Raw genomic sequence first — 17,958 nt, 5'->3', positions numbered from 1 at the left:
CAAATCATAAGAGACTTTTAAATACAGAGAACAAACTGAAGGTTGATGGGTCGGGGGGAGGGGAAAATGGGCAATGGGCACTGAGGAGGGCACTTGTTGGGATGAGCACTGGGTGTTGTATGTAAGTGATGAATCACGGGAATCTACCTTTAAAGCCAAGAGCACACGTATACACTGTATGCTAGCTAACTTGACACTATCTAAAAAAAAGACCATCACAATGCCCTATATCTGCACAATCTCAACACCCATATTTTAATTGTAATTACTTGTTAGATTTTTATCTTTTCCAATAAATTATAAATTCTATAAGAGTGGAATCTGTGTCTACACAATACCCTCGTATTTTGTACATTGTAGGTAACACACAATCTTAATAAATATTCATCAAGTGGGAGAATGCATATAATTAGAGGAAAGTACTATTCGACAAATGGTAGGGCCTCAATTTGTTGTAGATGAAGGAGCCACACTTGTCTTTGTTGTGGTTAAACTAGAGGAATAAGGAATTGCCTCACTCTTTTGGTTATTTATCTTTATCCCCCTTTTCTTTTCTTACACAGAAAATAATACCATCTCAAAAGTGTCAAGCCTAAGTGTTAAATGTCATAACTCATAAAGGTTACCTAGTTCAATGATTTTAATTTTTTAAAATTTTTTCTACTACCTCTCCAAATGGTCATACATCCTAGATATGTATCTCCGGATGCTAAACTTGCATCTTCCAGGGCAAGTCCATTTCATTGCATCAGTCCATTTCATCTTTGGACAGCTATTGAATTTTTTTTTCCTCTTGTTATTTCTTTATGTTTTGGTAGTAAGCCCAGTTCTGTCTCACCAGCTTCCACACATTACTCCTCCTTCTATTGCTTGACATAATGTGGAACAAGTCTGAACCTTCCTTCCCTTGACAACCATTTAAATACTGAGAATAGTTATATATTTCTCTTCCCCCGTCTCCATCTCCATTCCTATAAGCCCTTTATTTTATAAGCTCTTTTTGGAGAGGTATGTTTTCAACTCATTTGTCATTTGCAGTGGAGGAGGGGCTTAGGGGGAAACCGTCACTGGCCAAAGGGGCCCATTGTGATTCAGCACACATCACGGTTCAGGGTCACTATGGAAATAATTATCAAAGGATAAAAATTATTTTCTTAACATTTATTTATTTTGAGAGATTAAGAGTGGGGAAGGGGCAGAGAGAGAGGGAGGGAGAGAGAATCTCAAGCAGGCTCCATGCCATCAGCACGGACACTGAGGTCATTACCTGAGCTCATTACCTGAGATCATAACCTACCGAGCCACCCAGGTACCCCACAAAGGACAGGCATTATTGTAAATAAAGATTATTACCTAGGAAATTATTTCTGTCAGTATCTAATATACATTTATTTAAATAAGATAAGTTTATATCTACAAGCAAACTAATTTGATTAGACAGAGGTATTAACATGAGATCAATCTTCAAGGCAGAGGCCCCAGAGTACGAAGACAGTGGATGAGGTTGGTTTCACTTGCAGAAGGAAGTAAATGGAAAACCTCTCTAGTTCCAGGTGGATCTTGGGCCAATAGACTAAGATTCTACTTGTTACTGCCTACATTATGACTCCTCCTAATTACACTGATTGTTAACTTGGAATGAGCCTTTCTATTTAGAGCAGCTGTTGGACTTCTTGAATCTTGGTGGTCTGGGAGGAGAGTTACTATCTGCTCAGTGGCTTAAAATCATAGAGCTGCTCAGCCCTGTCATGCTATCCAAAGGAGCCCCTTTCCATCACCATAGCCAAGTGAGACAGCGAAAAGGCAGCCAGCACAAAGGAGTAATTGTTAAGTTTTTCCCTTTTGTTTTCTGGTTTGAACCACATCTACCCTTCTGTTTTTTTGTATCATCTGTAAGCTAAGAATATTTTTTATGGTTTTAAATGGCTGGGTAAAAAAGAAATAATGTGAAAACCATATGAAATTTAAATTTCTGTGTCCATAAGCAATGTCTCATTTGAACACAACCATGTCCATTCATTTGTCCATGACTACTTTTGTATGTCACCATGACACATAGAGTGACATACACAGCAGCAGTAAGGCCCACAATCACTGTGTATCTGTGTGTGACATACAGTGGCTGTATGAGCAACAGACCTGAAATATGTATTATCTCACCCTCTAAAGAAAAGTCTGCTGACCCCAGGTCTAGTGGGATGGTAGAAGGAAAGGACATTTATGCTGTTGCTTTTTGCAAAATATCCTTATGTATTTGGGTTCTATCCTTAACTAGTCTCTAGATAAACTGAACTGGAATGAAGGAAAGCTAGGAAGACCTGACATTTTATTCACTCTAAGGCACTATTCTCTCCTCTGATTGCATCCTTTTTTTGTCTATTCTGTTTCATAGTAAACCACTTCAAGCTCTAGGTATGCTCTGACCTTCTGCCAAAGCAGAGCAGAATTAAAAGCTTCTTCCCCAAGACACATGTTAATTAATCTTGCCCAGGTAACATAGCTTTTGTGCATGTGTATATGAATCACTTTTTAAAATCTATATTAGACTAATGATCATCTTTCTCTCTTTTCTCCACTTTTTTCTTTAACTTCGGTAAAATCTCAAGTTTAAGGAAGAGTTGCAAAAATGGCACAAAGAATTTCTACCCAGATTTACTAATTTTTAGTATTTTGCCCTATTTGCTTTATCATTTGTACTCTTGCTCCCTCTGGCCCACCACCCCACCCCCACACACCGTGGTCTGCCATACTATTTAAAAGAAAGTGCGGGCAAGCAGCAGGAGTTGCTGTGCTTCAGCTCCCTCCCCGCCTATGCCTCTCTGGCTCCCTGCTGCAATGAGCTTCCTCAAAAGGTCCCTGCTGCCATTGAGGCCAGGGCTTTGGCGACAGCCAGACAATGAGGCTGTGCTGAATGGCAGGGGCCTCAGCACCGGCCCCTCTGATATCATTGAGAGGCACCTGTCTTGGTTTGATGACTCTGGATTGGGATTCTTAATGGAATACTCCACCATTAGTTTGCATGCAGTGTCCAGGGACTTAAATGCCTATCCATGAGAGCATTTGTATGTTATGGTGAATGCCAAATTTGGAGAAGAATCAAAAGAATCTGTTGCTGGAGAAGACAGTGATGATGCTGTTGAACCTATTGCTGAATTTAGATTTGCACCTAATGATAAGTCAGCATTGGAGGCAACGTTTGCTGCAATGGGTGAATGCCAGGCTTTGCATTCAGATCCTGAGGACGAAGATTCAGATGATTGCAGTGGAGAAGATTATGATGTGGAAGCATGTGAACAAGGGCAGGGAGACATCCCTACATTTTACACCTGTGAAGCAGGACTATCCAATATAACAGCAGAAGGCCGAGCCTCACTGGGGAGATTAGAAGAAATGCTTTCTCAGTCTGTGAGCAGCCGGCATAACATGGCTGGTCTGGACAAAAGACTCAACAAGAGATTATGAAGATGGGATGGAGGTAGATACTGCATCAACAGTTGTTGAGCAGGTGGAGGATGCAGACATTGATCACTGAAAATGATTTATGCTGCTGTGGGATTCTGCTCCTGACTGCAGAAAGAACTTGGTGCCTCTTCTACTGTGGAGGGGGTGTTGATGAAAGTCTTTTTCTTTCTCCCAAACTTACCCGAATCAGTTCTCTTTTGAGACAGACTATACGGAGACAAAAAGTTGTTACCAGTAGAAGAAACTATGACCTTTATTAACAAAGGTGAATTAACTTAACCAAGAGGGTATCTGTAGTTTATCATCTACCTCAAAACTTTCTGTGTATAGGTACCCTCAGAGTGGGCCTACAGTTCCTGCCTTTACTGTATGCATCTTCTGTAACCTAGCAGGACTATGTGGTGAGAACGCACAGGCACTTGAAGGTGTGGTGGACTGACTGGGAAGAAGGGGGGCTGAGTCTAAGATATACCCCCTTAGAGCCTAAGGATCCCCTTACCCCTTAAAAAGAAAGACAAAGGGATCTCAGAGAAATCCTGACCTCCACTCATTCTCCATAAGGGTAAGTTTCTTTTTACTAACTTGGGACACAGATAAATTCATTCAGGCATCACTAGGGAGCCTCTTGGGAAATATCCTAGCCACATATACCACTAACACAAGTGCTTCTGACTACCTTTTACTCCTTTCACCACGTTTCACAAGTCTGTTTTGTTATAATCTCTTAGTTTATATCCTTTAATTCTAACTTCTTGGGTCGGTGTCCATAACAACAGGTGAAATTGGGATGTAAGTACTCCGAGTGCTTCAGATGAAATTGTTTTGTCTTTGTTATAGTTTAACAAATAAATCCAGGTTTTCTAAAAAAAATAAAAAATAAAGAAAATTTCAGACATCATGAAATCTCACCACTAAATATTTTGGCATGATTTAGCTAAGAATAAGGACAGTCACCTACTTAACCACAATATCATTGTGATAGCTAAGAAAATGAACAAAAACTCCATAATATCCTCCTGCATCTAGTCTATATTCCAGTTTCCCTAGTTGTAATTTAAATTTTTTCATAGCCTCCCCAACTAAGACAATATAACCACATGAAAAAAATTATTTCAACTAACTTTTGAAACTAGTGCTTTTTACAGCCTTTGTTGGATGAATTCTAAGGGAAAACTTTCTGTTTTACTGGAAAGAAATCCTAAACTTCACTCAGTAGGTTTAATATTTGTGCCAATTGTGACCTTGAAATATTCTACATTTGTGGTAGGACAAAACATTTAAAAGAACGTTTTAATGTTAATGGGGCTAGGACTGTGTGTACAAGAAAAGATACCAATGTTAAATTAATAAATTTTTAAAATGTTAGTATTAAACATAAAATGAAAATATAAATAAGGACTTGTGTTTTTTTTTTTGTTTTAAATAAATTTTTCTCTCTCTGGAAATAGTCACTGAAATGGCCTAGAAACAATGACACTTCAATAGCAATGAGTATATCTAGTACTATTTAAGTCTGTGATGGCTCTCCCTTCTGTTATCCGTCTGTAACTGGGGTCACTACACTTTTTCTGCAAAGGGCTAGATAATAAATATTTCACCCTGTGGGCCATACACTGCAGGTGCTAAATCACACAGACTAGCATCTACATCAATTTAGGTATTGATTTCTAAATATTATTTTCTCTTTTTTTTTTCCCATTTCTTTTTCTTTCTTCCAAGGTTTTATTTAAATTCAAGTTAGTTAAGGGACGCCTGGATGGCCTAGTCAGTTAAGTATCTGACTTCGCCTCAGGTCATGATCTCACAGTTTGTGGGTTCGAGTACCACGTCGGGCTCTGTGCTGAATTGCTCAGAGCCTGGAGCCTGCTTCAGAGTCTGTCTCCTTCTCTCTCTTCCCCTCCTCTGCTCACTTTCTGTCTCACTCTCTCTCTCAAAAATATATAAATGTAAAAAAAAATTTTTTTTAAATTCAAGTTAGTTACCATATAGTGTAGTATTGGTTTCAGGAATGGAATTTAGTGATCCATCATTTACATATAGCACCCAGTGGTCATCCCAACAAGTGCCCTCCTTAATGCCCATCACCGATTTAGCCCATCCCCCCACTTATCTCCCCTCTAGCAACTCTGTTTGTTCTCTGTATTTTAAAAAAATTTTTCTTTAATGTGTAGTTATTTTTGCGAGAGGGAGACAGAGTGTGAGCGGGGGAGGGTCAGAGAAAGAGCGAGACACAGAATTCAAACAGGCTCCAGGCTCTGAGCTGTCAGCACAGAGCCTAACCCGGAGCTCAAACTCACAAACTGTGAGATCATGACCTGAGCCAAAGCCTGATGTTCAACCAACTGAGCCACCCAGGCACCCCTCTTGGTTCTCTGTAATTAAGAATCTCTTATGGTTTGTGTCCCTCTCTTTTTTTTTAATCTTATTTTATTTTTCCTTCCCTTCCCCTATGTTCATCTATTTTGTTTCTTAAATTCCTCATATGAGTGAAATCATATGGTATTTGTCTTCCTCTGACTGACTTATTTCACTTAGCATAATACTCTCTATCCACGTTGTCACGAATGGCAAGATTTCATTCATTTTAATGGCAGAGTGATATTCCATTGTGTGTGTGTGTATATATATGTGTATATATATATGTATACATATATATATACACATATATACATATACATATATATATATGTATATATATATAACTCATCTTCTTTATCCGTTCATCAGTTGATGGACATTTGGCCTCTTTCCACAATTTGGCTATTATTGATAGTGCTGCTATAAACAGTGGGGTGCATGTGCCCCTTCAAATCAGTGTTTTTGTATCCTTCGGGTAAATACCTAGTAGTGCAATTGCTGGGTCATGGTGTAGTTCCCTACTGGTTTCCAGAGTGGCTGCACCAGTTTTCATTCCCACCAGCAGTGTAAGAGGGTTCCCCTTTCTCCGCATCATCATGAACAGCTGCTATTTCCTGAGTTGTTAATGTTAGCCATTCTGACAGGTGTAAGTTGGTAGCTCATTGTGGCTTTGATTCGCTCTCACCATCATTTTCACCTAAAGGAACCAGGATTAATTGAAAAGAAAATGGCTGATTCTATGTCTAGAGCTGAGAAATTATAAGTGGAGCTTAGACTGTTATATTTTGTCAGCTCATAAATGTTGAAGAAATAGTAGATTTAGAAACTGGCACTTTTTTTTTCAATATATGAAATTTATTGTCAAACTGGTTTCCATACAACACCCAGTGCTCATCCCAAAAGGTGCCCTCCTCAATACCCATCACCCACCCTCCCCTCCCTCCCACCCCCCATCAACCCTCAGTTTGTTTTCAGTTTTTAAGAGTCTCTTATGCTTTGGCTCTCTCCCACTCTAACCTCTTTTGTTTTTACCTTCCCCTCCCCCATGGGTTTCTGTTAAGTTTCTCAGGATCCACATAAGAGTGAAACCATATGGTATCTGTCTTTCTCTGTATGGCTTATTTCACTTAGCATCACACTCTCCAGTTCCATCCATGTTGCTACAAAGTGCCATATTTCATTCTTTCTCATTGCCACATAGTACTCCATTGTGTATATAAACCACAATTTCTTTATCCATTCATCAAACTGGCACTTTTCAATCTCCAATGTAATAATTATTTTAGGCAAAGATCATCAATTGATAGTAAAATCTTTGGATGGAAAATTTTTGAGAAATAAAAAGATATTTATGCAGAGCCAAAGTGTCACTCCATGAATTACTTACTAAATGAAAAGAGGGGGGAAAACATGCCTGTACAATGGGGAAATCTGGGTATCGCCACTTTAATCAAATGTACTAATTTAACATGACTCATAGTGGACTAATAACTTGACATTGTGCCTTCTGAGATGATGTGATATTAAATACATCTTACATCACCTTTTTGCCCAAAATACTTTATCTCAATATAACTGATTTTCTAGTATAGGAATTGGCAAAGATTTTTTAGAAAGAGACGGACTGTAATTTTTTTAGGCTTTGTGAGCTATATGGTCTCCTGTGACCACTCTCAACCCTGTCCTTATATCAGGAAATCAGCTATAGACAATATGTAAACTAATGTGTGTGGCTCTGTTCCAATAAAACTTTATTTACAAAAAATAAAGTGGGGTATTGGATTTGGCCTGTGAGTTATAGTTGGTCAGCCCTTCCTTGTTTGAGACTTAACTTACAGGAAATTCAGGGGGAAGAGGAATGAAAGGAAATAATTAGATACCAAGAGAAAATAATCAGATAAATCCAAAATGACAGACATGTTGCAAAACAACTTTAAATGCTTCAAAAAAGTGAATATCATGAGTAAAAGAACTGATGGAACTGTTCAGACTAAAATAAACTAGTGAGACATAACCTGTTTCAGTGTGTGGATCTAGATAACAACCTTTTTTTTAATGTTTATTTTTTATTTTTGAGAGAGCGAGAGAGAAAGACAGAGCACGAGTGGGGGAGGGGCAGAGAAAGAGGGAGGCAGAATCTGAAGCAGGGTCCAGGCTCTCAGCTGTCAGCACAGAGCCTGACGTGGGGCTCGAACCCACAGACGTGAGATCATGACCTGAGCAGAAGTCGGACACTCAACCGACTCAGCCACTCAGGTGTCCCAACGACCGTCTAATTTTACACATGGGCCACTAAACCCTGCGTCTCCACCCCCATTCTTGTGCAGATGATTTTTTGGATGAATGTACAGAATCTTTTGATTATCGTCTCCCTCCATCAGAATGATTTACAATCACTACCAGAACGACCAGTTTGAGAATGTCTCAACCCTCCTGGGTTGCTTTTCAAAGTCTCATGACATAAAATCAATCATATTTTTTTACTAAACTTTTGATTACAATTATTAAGAAAGCAAGTTTATGAAGAAAGAGGCAGAAAAAAAACCCTATGCTTTAATCACCAATCTTTAATTATCATCAGTTACAAGCAAGTTTGTATCATTTGACCCTTATATTCCCAAAGGAAAAGAAACATTTGCTTGTTCCTGATAACAATCTAAGCAGATAACTATATTTTTACTAATAATTATAAGGCGACCTTCCTTATTCACCTGCAATTTTCCTGTGAGACATGACTTGGAATTAAAATCTCAATTTATTTCAGAAAATTTCATTTAGAACTCCTAAGTTCTGCTATAGAAAAGTAACTTAAAAATAACTTGTCAGTTGAAAACGGGTTTTACCCATGGGGGAGGGAAAGGAAAAAAAAAAGAGGTTAGAGTGGGGGAGAGCCAAAACATAAGAGACTCTTAAAAACTGAGAACAAACTGAGGGTTGATGGGGGGTGGGAGGGAGGGGAGAGTGGGTGATGGGTATTGAGGAGGGCACCTTTTGGGATGAGCACTGGGTGTTGTATGGAAACCAATTTTACAATAAATTTCATATATTGAAAAAAAAAAGAAAACGGGTTTTAAATTAACATCAACATCTCTTTGTACTGAAACTATTTTAAGAAAGTTATTTTCCAAGCTTGAAATATCATATACTTTAGAGCAAACTAATAAAGACAAGTAAGATTTCTTATAGGCCAAGACAAGATGTTTCCCCCCCCAATTCACACCTTACTGCCATGACACTTTTCTGTTCTCCCAGTAAAGCCTATGCACAACTTTAGAGCAGACTTCCTTACATTCAACTAATCTTCACTAGTCTGATCATCCCTTCCTTGATTTTTCCACTCTTGTTTTAGTTTCCTTAATAAGTCATCTTTGTGAGGACAAAGCTGTTTCAAAATCAGGGCTTAATGTCCCTCGTCACATTGAAAGTTTCTCCTGCTTTTGCTTCTTAGGGGAGATGTTTTTGAACTTCACAGTGGCTTTTCAGTTATGGTTAACAAAGGGCTAAATAAAATGTGTGCTACCAGTAACATACAAAATCAAACAAGATAAATTTAAACACAGTTCACTGTTTCTACCTTTTTTATCCTACAAACCATCCTTACAGGATGATAGTTTTAAATGATCTTTTCCAACCTATAAAATAGATCTTGGGCCACTACAAGTATTGCCTGCAGATATTAACCAAGAAGTTCAATGAAATCCCAGACATCACTACAAAAGAAAGCAAAAACATGAATTGGCATGTGTATAAAAATCACCATAAATTTGCATTTGGGAGACTGAATGATTCCTAGTGTGATTCAGAAAAATGATGAGTATGACTCATCGGGCTATTCTTTGTAGAGGGCCAGAGTTGATGAACTGAGCCTCTAGTATGGAACTCAATGGTGATTTTATTCCAAATCTATTAACCTATTTAATTTATAAGATAATAATAACCGAATGCCTTCTATATTGTCATAGAGTAATGAACAAAAAGGACAGTCCCTGATTTCAAGGACCTGATGGTCTAAATGGGGAATTTAAACACTCTTGGTGAGAGCAAGCGCAAAGTACTATGGGAACACATGGAAACAGCATCTAAACCAGGCAGGCGGTGGCAGGGGCGTCAGGAAGTCTTTGTGGTAGAAGGAAACATCTTTCAGAAAGGGGAAATATCTTTCTGCCAAATACCTGTGGCTATTTTAAGGAAGTGACAATAATTTGGTATAGTTGAAGCATAGGATTTGGAGTGGTTTGGGGAAAGGTTCCAGTGAGAGAAAAGGTTGAGTAGATATATAGAGGCCAAATTATGAAAGTCCTCCGAAGACTTAAATCTTGTAGGGTTTGAGTAGGGTAAATTCTGACTTTTTAAATTTATTAATTATAATTAATTGAGTCAAACAATTACTATATATTTAGTGGTTTATACCCTATTTCCCAAAAAAAGTTTAATGTATGCACAGAGATTAAACAAATTCCAGAATACTAGAATAAAAAACTATGGAAATAATTACCCTGGGAGGTTGCACATGTTAATGTATTAATGGGTTCAAAATGGGATTAGACACACAACATGGACGTAGTAGGTTATTAGGGGAACTTGTTTATTTAAGGCCCTCCCACAAAGGGATCTCATTGGCATGATCAGACACTGAGTCTCAGACAGAATGTTTTCTTGGTCTGAGTTAGTATTATGTGTCTTAGGTATTTATAACCTTATCCCTTATGTATACATACCCATCTATTTGGGGTACTCTTAGTAAATATGATCTTCAGGTGAGCTTAGAACATCAGAGAATATTTAGAAACCTGAAGTCCATATCTACTTTTGGGGAAAATCCAGACATCCCATCTTCCATTGACTGCATTTTTGGGTGCCTTTTTAGTAATAAGATTCTCTACCTCCAAATTAAGCTTCTGTGGAATCATTGATTAAAATGGCTGATTAAAAACTTTAGGGGGAAAAAGCCGTTAAGATAATTTTCTCTTACTGAATTCCTCTCAAGTTCTATGAAGTGCTGTAAGTTGAATCTCTCTGAACTTATCCTAAGTGGAAACTGAGAACAATGACTCCTCTGTATAAAATTCCCAGGCATTCTGCAAGATCACTTTCAGCTTACCATTAGCCTTATCATTGCCATATAAAGAGTCTTACTTTCTTTATATTTTCTTGAGTCAGTTCCTGATCCTTTAATAACATTTGCTGACCTCCTCCTGAATTCCCTCTTAAGAATTCAACTATTGATTCAAAGACATTTAATGATCTCCCTTTCTAGTGTCTTAGTAGATACAGAGTTGGGCTTAAATTGTAGTTATTTGAAGTTCAACTTAGCTAATAAGAAGTAACTATACAACTGCTGTACAGAGCCCAGAGATATGCCCACACAAACACTGATACACACATGTGCAGAATAGGGTCTAGGGGACAATGTAGGTAAAGGAGCAGGGATTTCGAACAGAGAAAAGTCAGATATAAAATTTATATAAAGGAATTTCTGACTTCACCTTAGAGAGGAGAGCCAATTAATAAAATAACAATTCAATATGAACATTATTCAGGTCAGTTGTTTGAAATAGACTATACTTCCACATGTTTTGATTTGGGAGATGTCAGACCACTTTGAAAGGAAAGAAGGCTGGAGGAAATGGGAACTTGTGAATTAAAGTCAGGAAATTCCACATAATTATACTGTACCTTTGTGTTTCTCCATCTTAATACTAACTGGATTCACAACAATAATGTGCTGGTAAATATTCAACAACTTGCTAGGGGTTTGGGATAGGGCATGGAATAAGCTCTGATTTGTAGTAGCATTTACTGTCTTCTGTGGTGTACATACTTTTACCATGGTTTATTTCAAACAACCTACTTGATGTCACTTAACACAGAGTTGAGAGGAAATGTTCACTTGCATACCACTATATATTATTTCTACTGTATAGATACAACAGACATAAATAACCTCAAGAGCATAGATAATAGTAAAATAATTACTATTTGATTTTGATTATTTGTTACCTTTCTTTTTATTTTTCAATTTTTTGTGTATTGTATTATTTATACAAGTTATTAATTGTAATGTATTTACTCCAGTAAACATGTTAGATTATTTTCAGGTATACAATATAGTGATTCAACAACTCTATGCATTACTCAGTTCTCATCACAACAAATGCACTCCTTAATCCCCATCACCTATTTCACCCATCTCTCCACCTACTTCCCCTCTGGTAATCATCAGTTTGTTCTCTATAGTTGAAAGTCTGTTTTTTTGGTTTGTCTCTCTTTTCCTTTGCTCGTTTGTTTTGTTTCTTAAATTCCACATGAGTGAATTTGTATGTTTTTTGTCTTTCTCTGACTTATTTCACTTAGCACTATACTCTCTAGCTCCATTCATGTTGATGCCAATGGCAAGATTTCATTCTTTTTTATGGCTGAATAATATTCCATTATGTGGAATAATATTCCATTCCACATCTTCTTCATCCATTGATCAATTGATGGACATTTCAGCTGCTTCCATAAATTGGCAATTGTAAATAATACTGCAATAAACATAGTCATGCATGTATCCCTTTGAACTAGTGTTTTTGTGTTTTGGGGGTAAATGCCCAGTGGTGTGATTACTGGAATGTAGGGTAGTTCTATTTTTAACTTTTTGAGAAACTTCCATACTGTTTTCCAGCGTGGCTTCACCAATTTGCGTTCCCATCAATAGTGCATAAGGGTTTTTTTTTTTCTCTACATCCTCACCAATACTTGTTTCTTGTGTTTTTGATTTCAGCCCTTCTGACAGGTGTGAGGTGCTATCTCATTGTACTTTTTGATTTGTATTTCTGCAATGATGAGTAATGTTGAGAGCATCTTTTCGTGTGTCTGTTAGCCATGCTGCCTTTGTTTCTAAATATAATTTATTTTATTGTAAGTTAATATAATTTCATGTTTATTGATGCCTGTATTAAGCAACTAGCTTGCAAAGATCCTAAACATCTAGCAATTGGCTCTCACCAGCTGGTATGAGGCAGCTTTGGCACTTGACCCCAGCAGATGAAAGCAATCATGACGTAGGTTGCATGAAGAGATAATTGTGATTCCCTATGGATAGCTATGGAATTGCCTGTGTGCAGACCTACTGTGCCATATTAGCTGTGCTGCCTCCCCTGTGAGTTTTCCCAAAATTCAGAAGTGAGGTCCTATGCCTCATGCACCCAAGAGACACTCTATACTCGTTGTGGCTTGTCTGGTCAGTTTGAAGAAAAGTAAAAGCTTTCCCAGAAACTTTGAAGTCTTGAATGGAAGACTGAAGGAACTTCAGTATGGAGGTGGTGTTTTCATCTGGTCTTGTTACCACTGGTAGCTTAGGAAGCAGAATCAAACACAGAAAACTCTCAGGATGTGCTGTACATGATTGTGGGGAAATAGGTTCAAAAATTCCTTATACTTACATAAATGAGGTAGAAAAAAAGCTTAGGCCAGAAAGCTGCCACCATGGGACGAAAGCACCCAAGGTTAGTTACTGAGATATTGTAATGAGATCACAAGAAACTTGTTATATCACCTGCAGGAAATTACTTTCCATCTGGCACCAATGTACCTTGATCACAAACATCACTTGCCCCTCAGACCCTTTGCTTCTCTCACACACAAGTTAATGATTACTGACTGTTTTCTCCACGCTCACCACGTGTATAAGATCTTGTTTTCTCCACATTCACCACGTGTGTAAGATCTTGAGTACTCAATAAATACGGAGATGAAACGCCTGCTCCAGCTTTTGTCTCCTCCTGGACGTTAGTCTCTCTCCTATTTAATTCTGCGTCTACTCTCTTGCTGACAAAGGGAGAACTCCAGGTTCCTAGTCTGTGACACATGATCTTTTAAAAATTGTTTCCTGGGTGGTCTATGACCAGAAAGAGGGGCTCTGAGCTAGGAACAAAGATACTTCTTGGAGCAAATATTTTCGACAGGAGTCTTACAAGGCTAATAAAGGTGGGGGGAGGGGCAGAGTGTTATCCTAAATTTTAAGAGAATAGGCAAAAATTCAGAGAACAAGAACAAGACCTTGGGGCTAAATAGGTGCTGAATGGTGATGAAACCCCATGCGTATGACTGGAGGTTTGATCATTATAGGGCAGAAATTTGGACGACAAACTTTAAAGTCAGGATGTTGGATGTGCCTTCATGTGAAATGGCCAAACACCCGAGGCACATCAGGAGACAACAGTATCAGTTAATATATTGAGGGGGAAGTGGAAAATAACAAGAATAGCAGACTTTGGGAGGATTTGGAGAATGGGAAAGGCATAAGATACATACCTTAAGTACAGAGAATAATCCCATAAGGTCCCTTAACAGGAAGTAAAAGCAGAGAAGAGAGAATTTCTCCTACCTAAGTCCACATCTGGGCACCAATGGCCAGAAGTCAGGGAGGGAGTATCTCACATGTTCCCATAAACAACAATGGAGTAAACTTTGTTAAATTATGTTTTAAGAAGTTTATTTTGAGAAAGAGGGAGAGCATGGGGGGGCGGGTGTCAGAGGGAGAGTGAGAATTCCAAACAGGCTCCATGCTGTCAGCACAGATGGGTCATGAGATCGTGACCCGAGCCAAAAACAAGAGTCGTACCCTTAACCGGCTGAGCCACCCAGGAGCTGAGCATCCTAGGAGTGGAGTAAATTAACCCCAAGTGAGACAAGTAAAGATTGCAACATGTGCAGAGCTATCAAAGTGAGTTTAGGAATTACCAGCAGGTGATGGCACATACACACGTATCAGGAGTCTGTGGCAGGAATCTAAACCAAGCTGATGAGCAGGACAGGGATGGGATGCTGGAAGGAGAATATTATAGTCAGAAGAGGCCAAGTGTGTGGGAACATCCAAAGTAAAACATTAAGCGGGTAATGAACCAGGCATTTGAAAGTATTATGAGCACAGGGCAGGAATAGGAAGGCAAAAAGCAGTATCCAAGAGACTGATCACTAGAACAGCCTTCCACCTTCTTGAAGCTGGGTTTTCTATTGTTCCCATGCAACAGCCACTGATCCCAGAAAAGCAGTGGTTTCCAAATTTACAGAGCAAAAATATAACCTAGTGGGCATGTGAAAATACAATTCCAGATTTGTACCACCAGGGATTTTAAGATCAAGCCCAGGAATCTGCATTCTAAATAGAAGCACCACTGAAAATGCCATTTCAGTTGGCTTACCAACCACTGTCAGAGAAAGATAGCAGTGTGATTAATCCAGGGGCCCTGATGGTAAGACAGTTCTGTAAACATCCTGTTAAGTAGCCGAGAGTTTCAGCATTCCCACCTGGCGAGCAAATGCTAACTCCTGTGAGAGGCAAGTTCATGGCCCAGCTGTCACAACTTGTTGCAGTTGCTTGGAAACATCTACTCCTTTTACTTGTTTTTGTATCTTCTTTGATTTTTAATGTTGCCATTTTACCCTGGGTTTAATATTATGCATCATTTCCAATCTTGTTTGGAAACAGGTGGGATATAAATCCTAATTAAATAAAAAAATTGCTGATGGCCTCTCATGTAATCAGAAGTGGAAAAAGGGAGTAATGCTGTTTAGTTGAATAATAAAATGTTTTATACTGAGTCTTTCTAGATAATGTATGGGAGAGTACCTTGAAAACTGTCAAGTTTTATACAACGAGATGATTTTTAAAATATCAGTACTTTATATATACCAAATAAGTATGTGTATTTATCTATTGTATTCCTATAAAGTATCTACTCAAAGCTTCTTGTACTTAGGTTTTAGTAATTGAAGGGGGAAAGACTACGTTTCCATCGAGTATACCTAAAGAGAAGAATACATCACTTTGTCAAAATATTGTGGCTCTTTATTCTTTGTAGTTCTTCCAAATCCTACAAACAGAAAGAGGATTATCAGTACCATCTGAGTATGTGTGGGCTTGAAAGCTCTAGATGTTTCTAAAAGATCAAGGCTTTTGATGCTTTTTTTTTTTTTTTTTTTTTTTTTTTTTTTTTTTTTTTAAATCCTGGGAGCTTTTGGTGCAAGTTAATCCTTATGATGTCTCAGACTATCGCTCTACAAACCCTTCCTGAGGCTTCGATGTAATGGGCATAAACCATTTTATGTTGGACCAGGTTCAGCTAGGGTCTTCCTGTGGTCTGTGCTTGGCAATTGGCCTATTTGCAGAAAGGCTTGTCTCCATCTGCAATTATGCCAAGGTCTTCATATAAATGCTGTTATGCATTCAAATGGAGCAGTCCAAGCAAGACATTTCTGATCAGATTGAAGAATACATATAAGAGAGAAATGTTGGCTGTGCCTGGCTAAGGTGATAAAATTACTTTCACAACGGAGGATCCAGGCAAAAGATAGATTTATTGATGTGACAGTCTTCAGGGAAACCAGAAACATGATCTCAGAAAGATATATACTCAAGAGGAGGCCTTAGGGAATATTCTTGTCTCTTGAAATAATGGGGAATCTGGCAGGAGGAGTTGTGACAATCGGGAGAGGACAATAAAGATTAAAATTTAGAGTTGGTTGGAGAGAGAATCTGAGTTGCCTTTCACATATGTGACAAGGTTGGCTATATCTCTAAGAAATTAAAATTATGAGTGAATACAGGGAACAAACTGATGGCTGCCAGAGGGGAGGGGAGTTGGGGGAATGGGAAAAACGAATGAAGGAGAGTGGGAGATACAGTACTCCAGTTACAGAATAAGTCACAGGGATGAAAGGTACATCATAGGGAATACAGTCAATGGTATGATAATAGTGTTGTGTGGTGAGCACAGCATAACATGGACTTGTCAAATCACTGTTGCACACCTGAAATGAATATTGTGTACCATTGTGTCAACTATACTTCAATTGAAATAAAGTTATCAGGTTGAAGGATGTGTAAGTGTCGACTTAATATCTGAAGAGCTATTTTAACTATTGACCATTGTGTTATTTGGGGCAACCATTTTTAATTTCTGTTTAAAGAGAATATTTATTTTCCCAGTTTTATCAATTTTGCTGATAATAAATTCTTGATGCCAAAAAAGAGAAAGAAATTAGAATTACGTGGATGTTCAGCTTATAGCTTTTATAGAAAATAAATAGCTTTCTTTTGCTATCCAGGCCACTGGATCACCCAGTAACTTGAGGGAGAGTAAATAATTTACCTTTGAGGAGCAAGATTAATGCCGCTTCTGTTAGTTTAACTTGGACTAAGTGGGTTTTCCTGTGGGCTTAGTGTTTGGGGGTCATGATTAGGCCCCTAGGAGAGCTGGGCCTGTTTCTTTTCAGAGCTTGATTACCAAGAAGGTCTTGTGACAAGAAAGAGCTCTTCTTCCTAAGAAGAAGAAACCTTCCTAAGAAACCACTCATGCTGTTGCTTTACACACGGTGCAAAACGTGAACAGAGACACAACCCATCTCCTGGTGTCCTTTGTTAGCTGTGTCTAGAGAGGCCAACATTTGGCCATTGTAACTTTTATTAGAGTAAAATTTCATAAAAATTAATTACCTGTTTCGTTTACACCAGCAACTTAGGAAACTCTACCCTACTTCTCTTCTAGCCTGTCCACCCTTTCCCCGGCTGCTCCTCAAACTTGGGATTTAGCTATAATATATAGCTGATACACTGTTAAATTGTACAAAGTGTGGTTTTGTCGACCTATTTCATTGTGCTTCTCTGGTCCATGACTCTCCTCTAGGAATTTCTCCATTTCTCCGTTCAAAGAGCGGTCCCATGGAATGTCAGTGTGTGTATCTCTAGCTTAATGTAGGAAAGGAAAATACAGGGTTTTTGAGATTTATTTCTGCCCTTGCCTAAACAGTGCTGCTGAGGGAAAAAAAAATCCTTTAAAGGGGGGCTAAACAAACAGGAAAAAACACAGCGCCTCTGTGTCTGTTGGTTAGGTAACCAACACCTGATTTTGGTTCAGCTCATTGATCTCCATTCCCCAAGATAGAGCCCCCCATGGGGCTCTGCAAGGCTCTCTGCCCCACCCCTGCTCACACATGCTCTTGTGCTCACTCTGTCGAAAGATAAACTTTAAAAGGGGGGCGGAGGGTCACTGATTCAAGTATTATACATTTATCTGGATCTCTGCCCACTTTATCTTATCTTTCCTGGTAAAGCTGGTCACTTTAGCCTACAGTACTATGTTCAAGCTGATG

General features: G+C 38.5%; 1 protein-coding gene and 1 pseudogene across 1 annotated transcript in view; both read left to right on the top strand.

The window, feature by feature from the left end:
- The window catches only part of CCDC148 (coiled-coil domain containing 148), a 253,617-nt gene that overhangs the window by 214,117 nt on the left and 21,542 nt on the right, over positions 1 to 17,958 (top strand). The gene's annotated exons all lie outside the window — the stretch shown is intronic.
- Positions 2,836 to 3,532, top strand: LOC102954715 (annotated as a pseudogene).

The sequence above is a fragment of the Panthera tigris genome, chromosome C1 (genome assembly GCF_018350195.1).
Source record: "Panthera tigris isolate Pti1 chromosome C1, P.tigris_Pti1_mat1.1, whole genome shotgun sequence".
Classification (NCBI taxonomy): Eukaryota; Metazoa; Chordata; class Mammalia; order Carnivora; family Felidae; genus Panthera; species Panthera tigris.
This window is presented reverse-complemented; position numbering and strand designations above follow the sequence as displayed.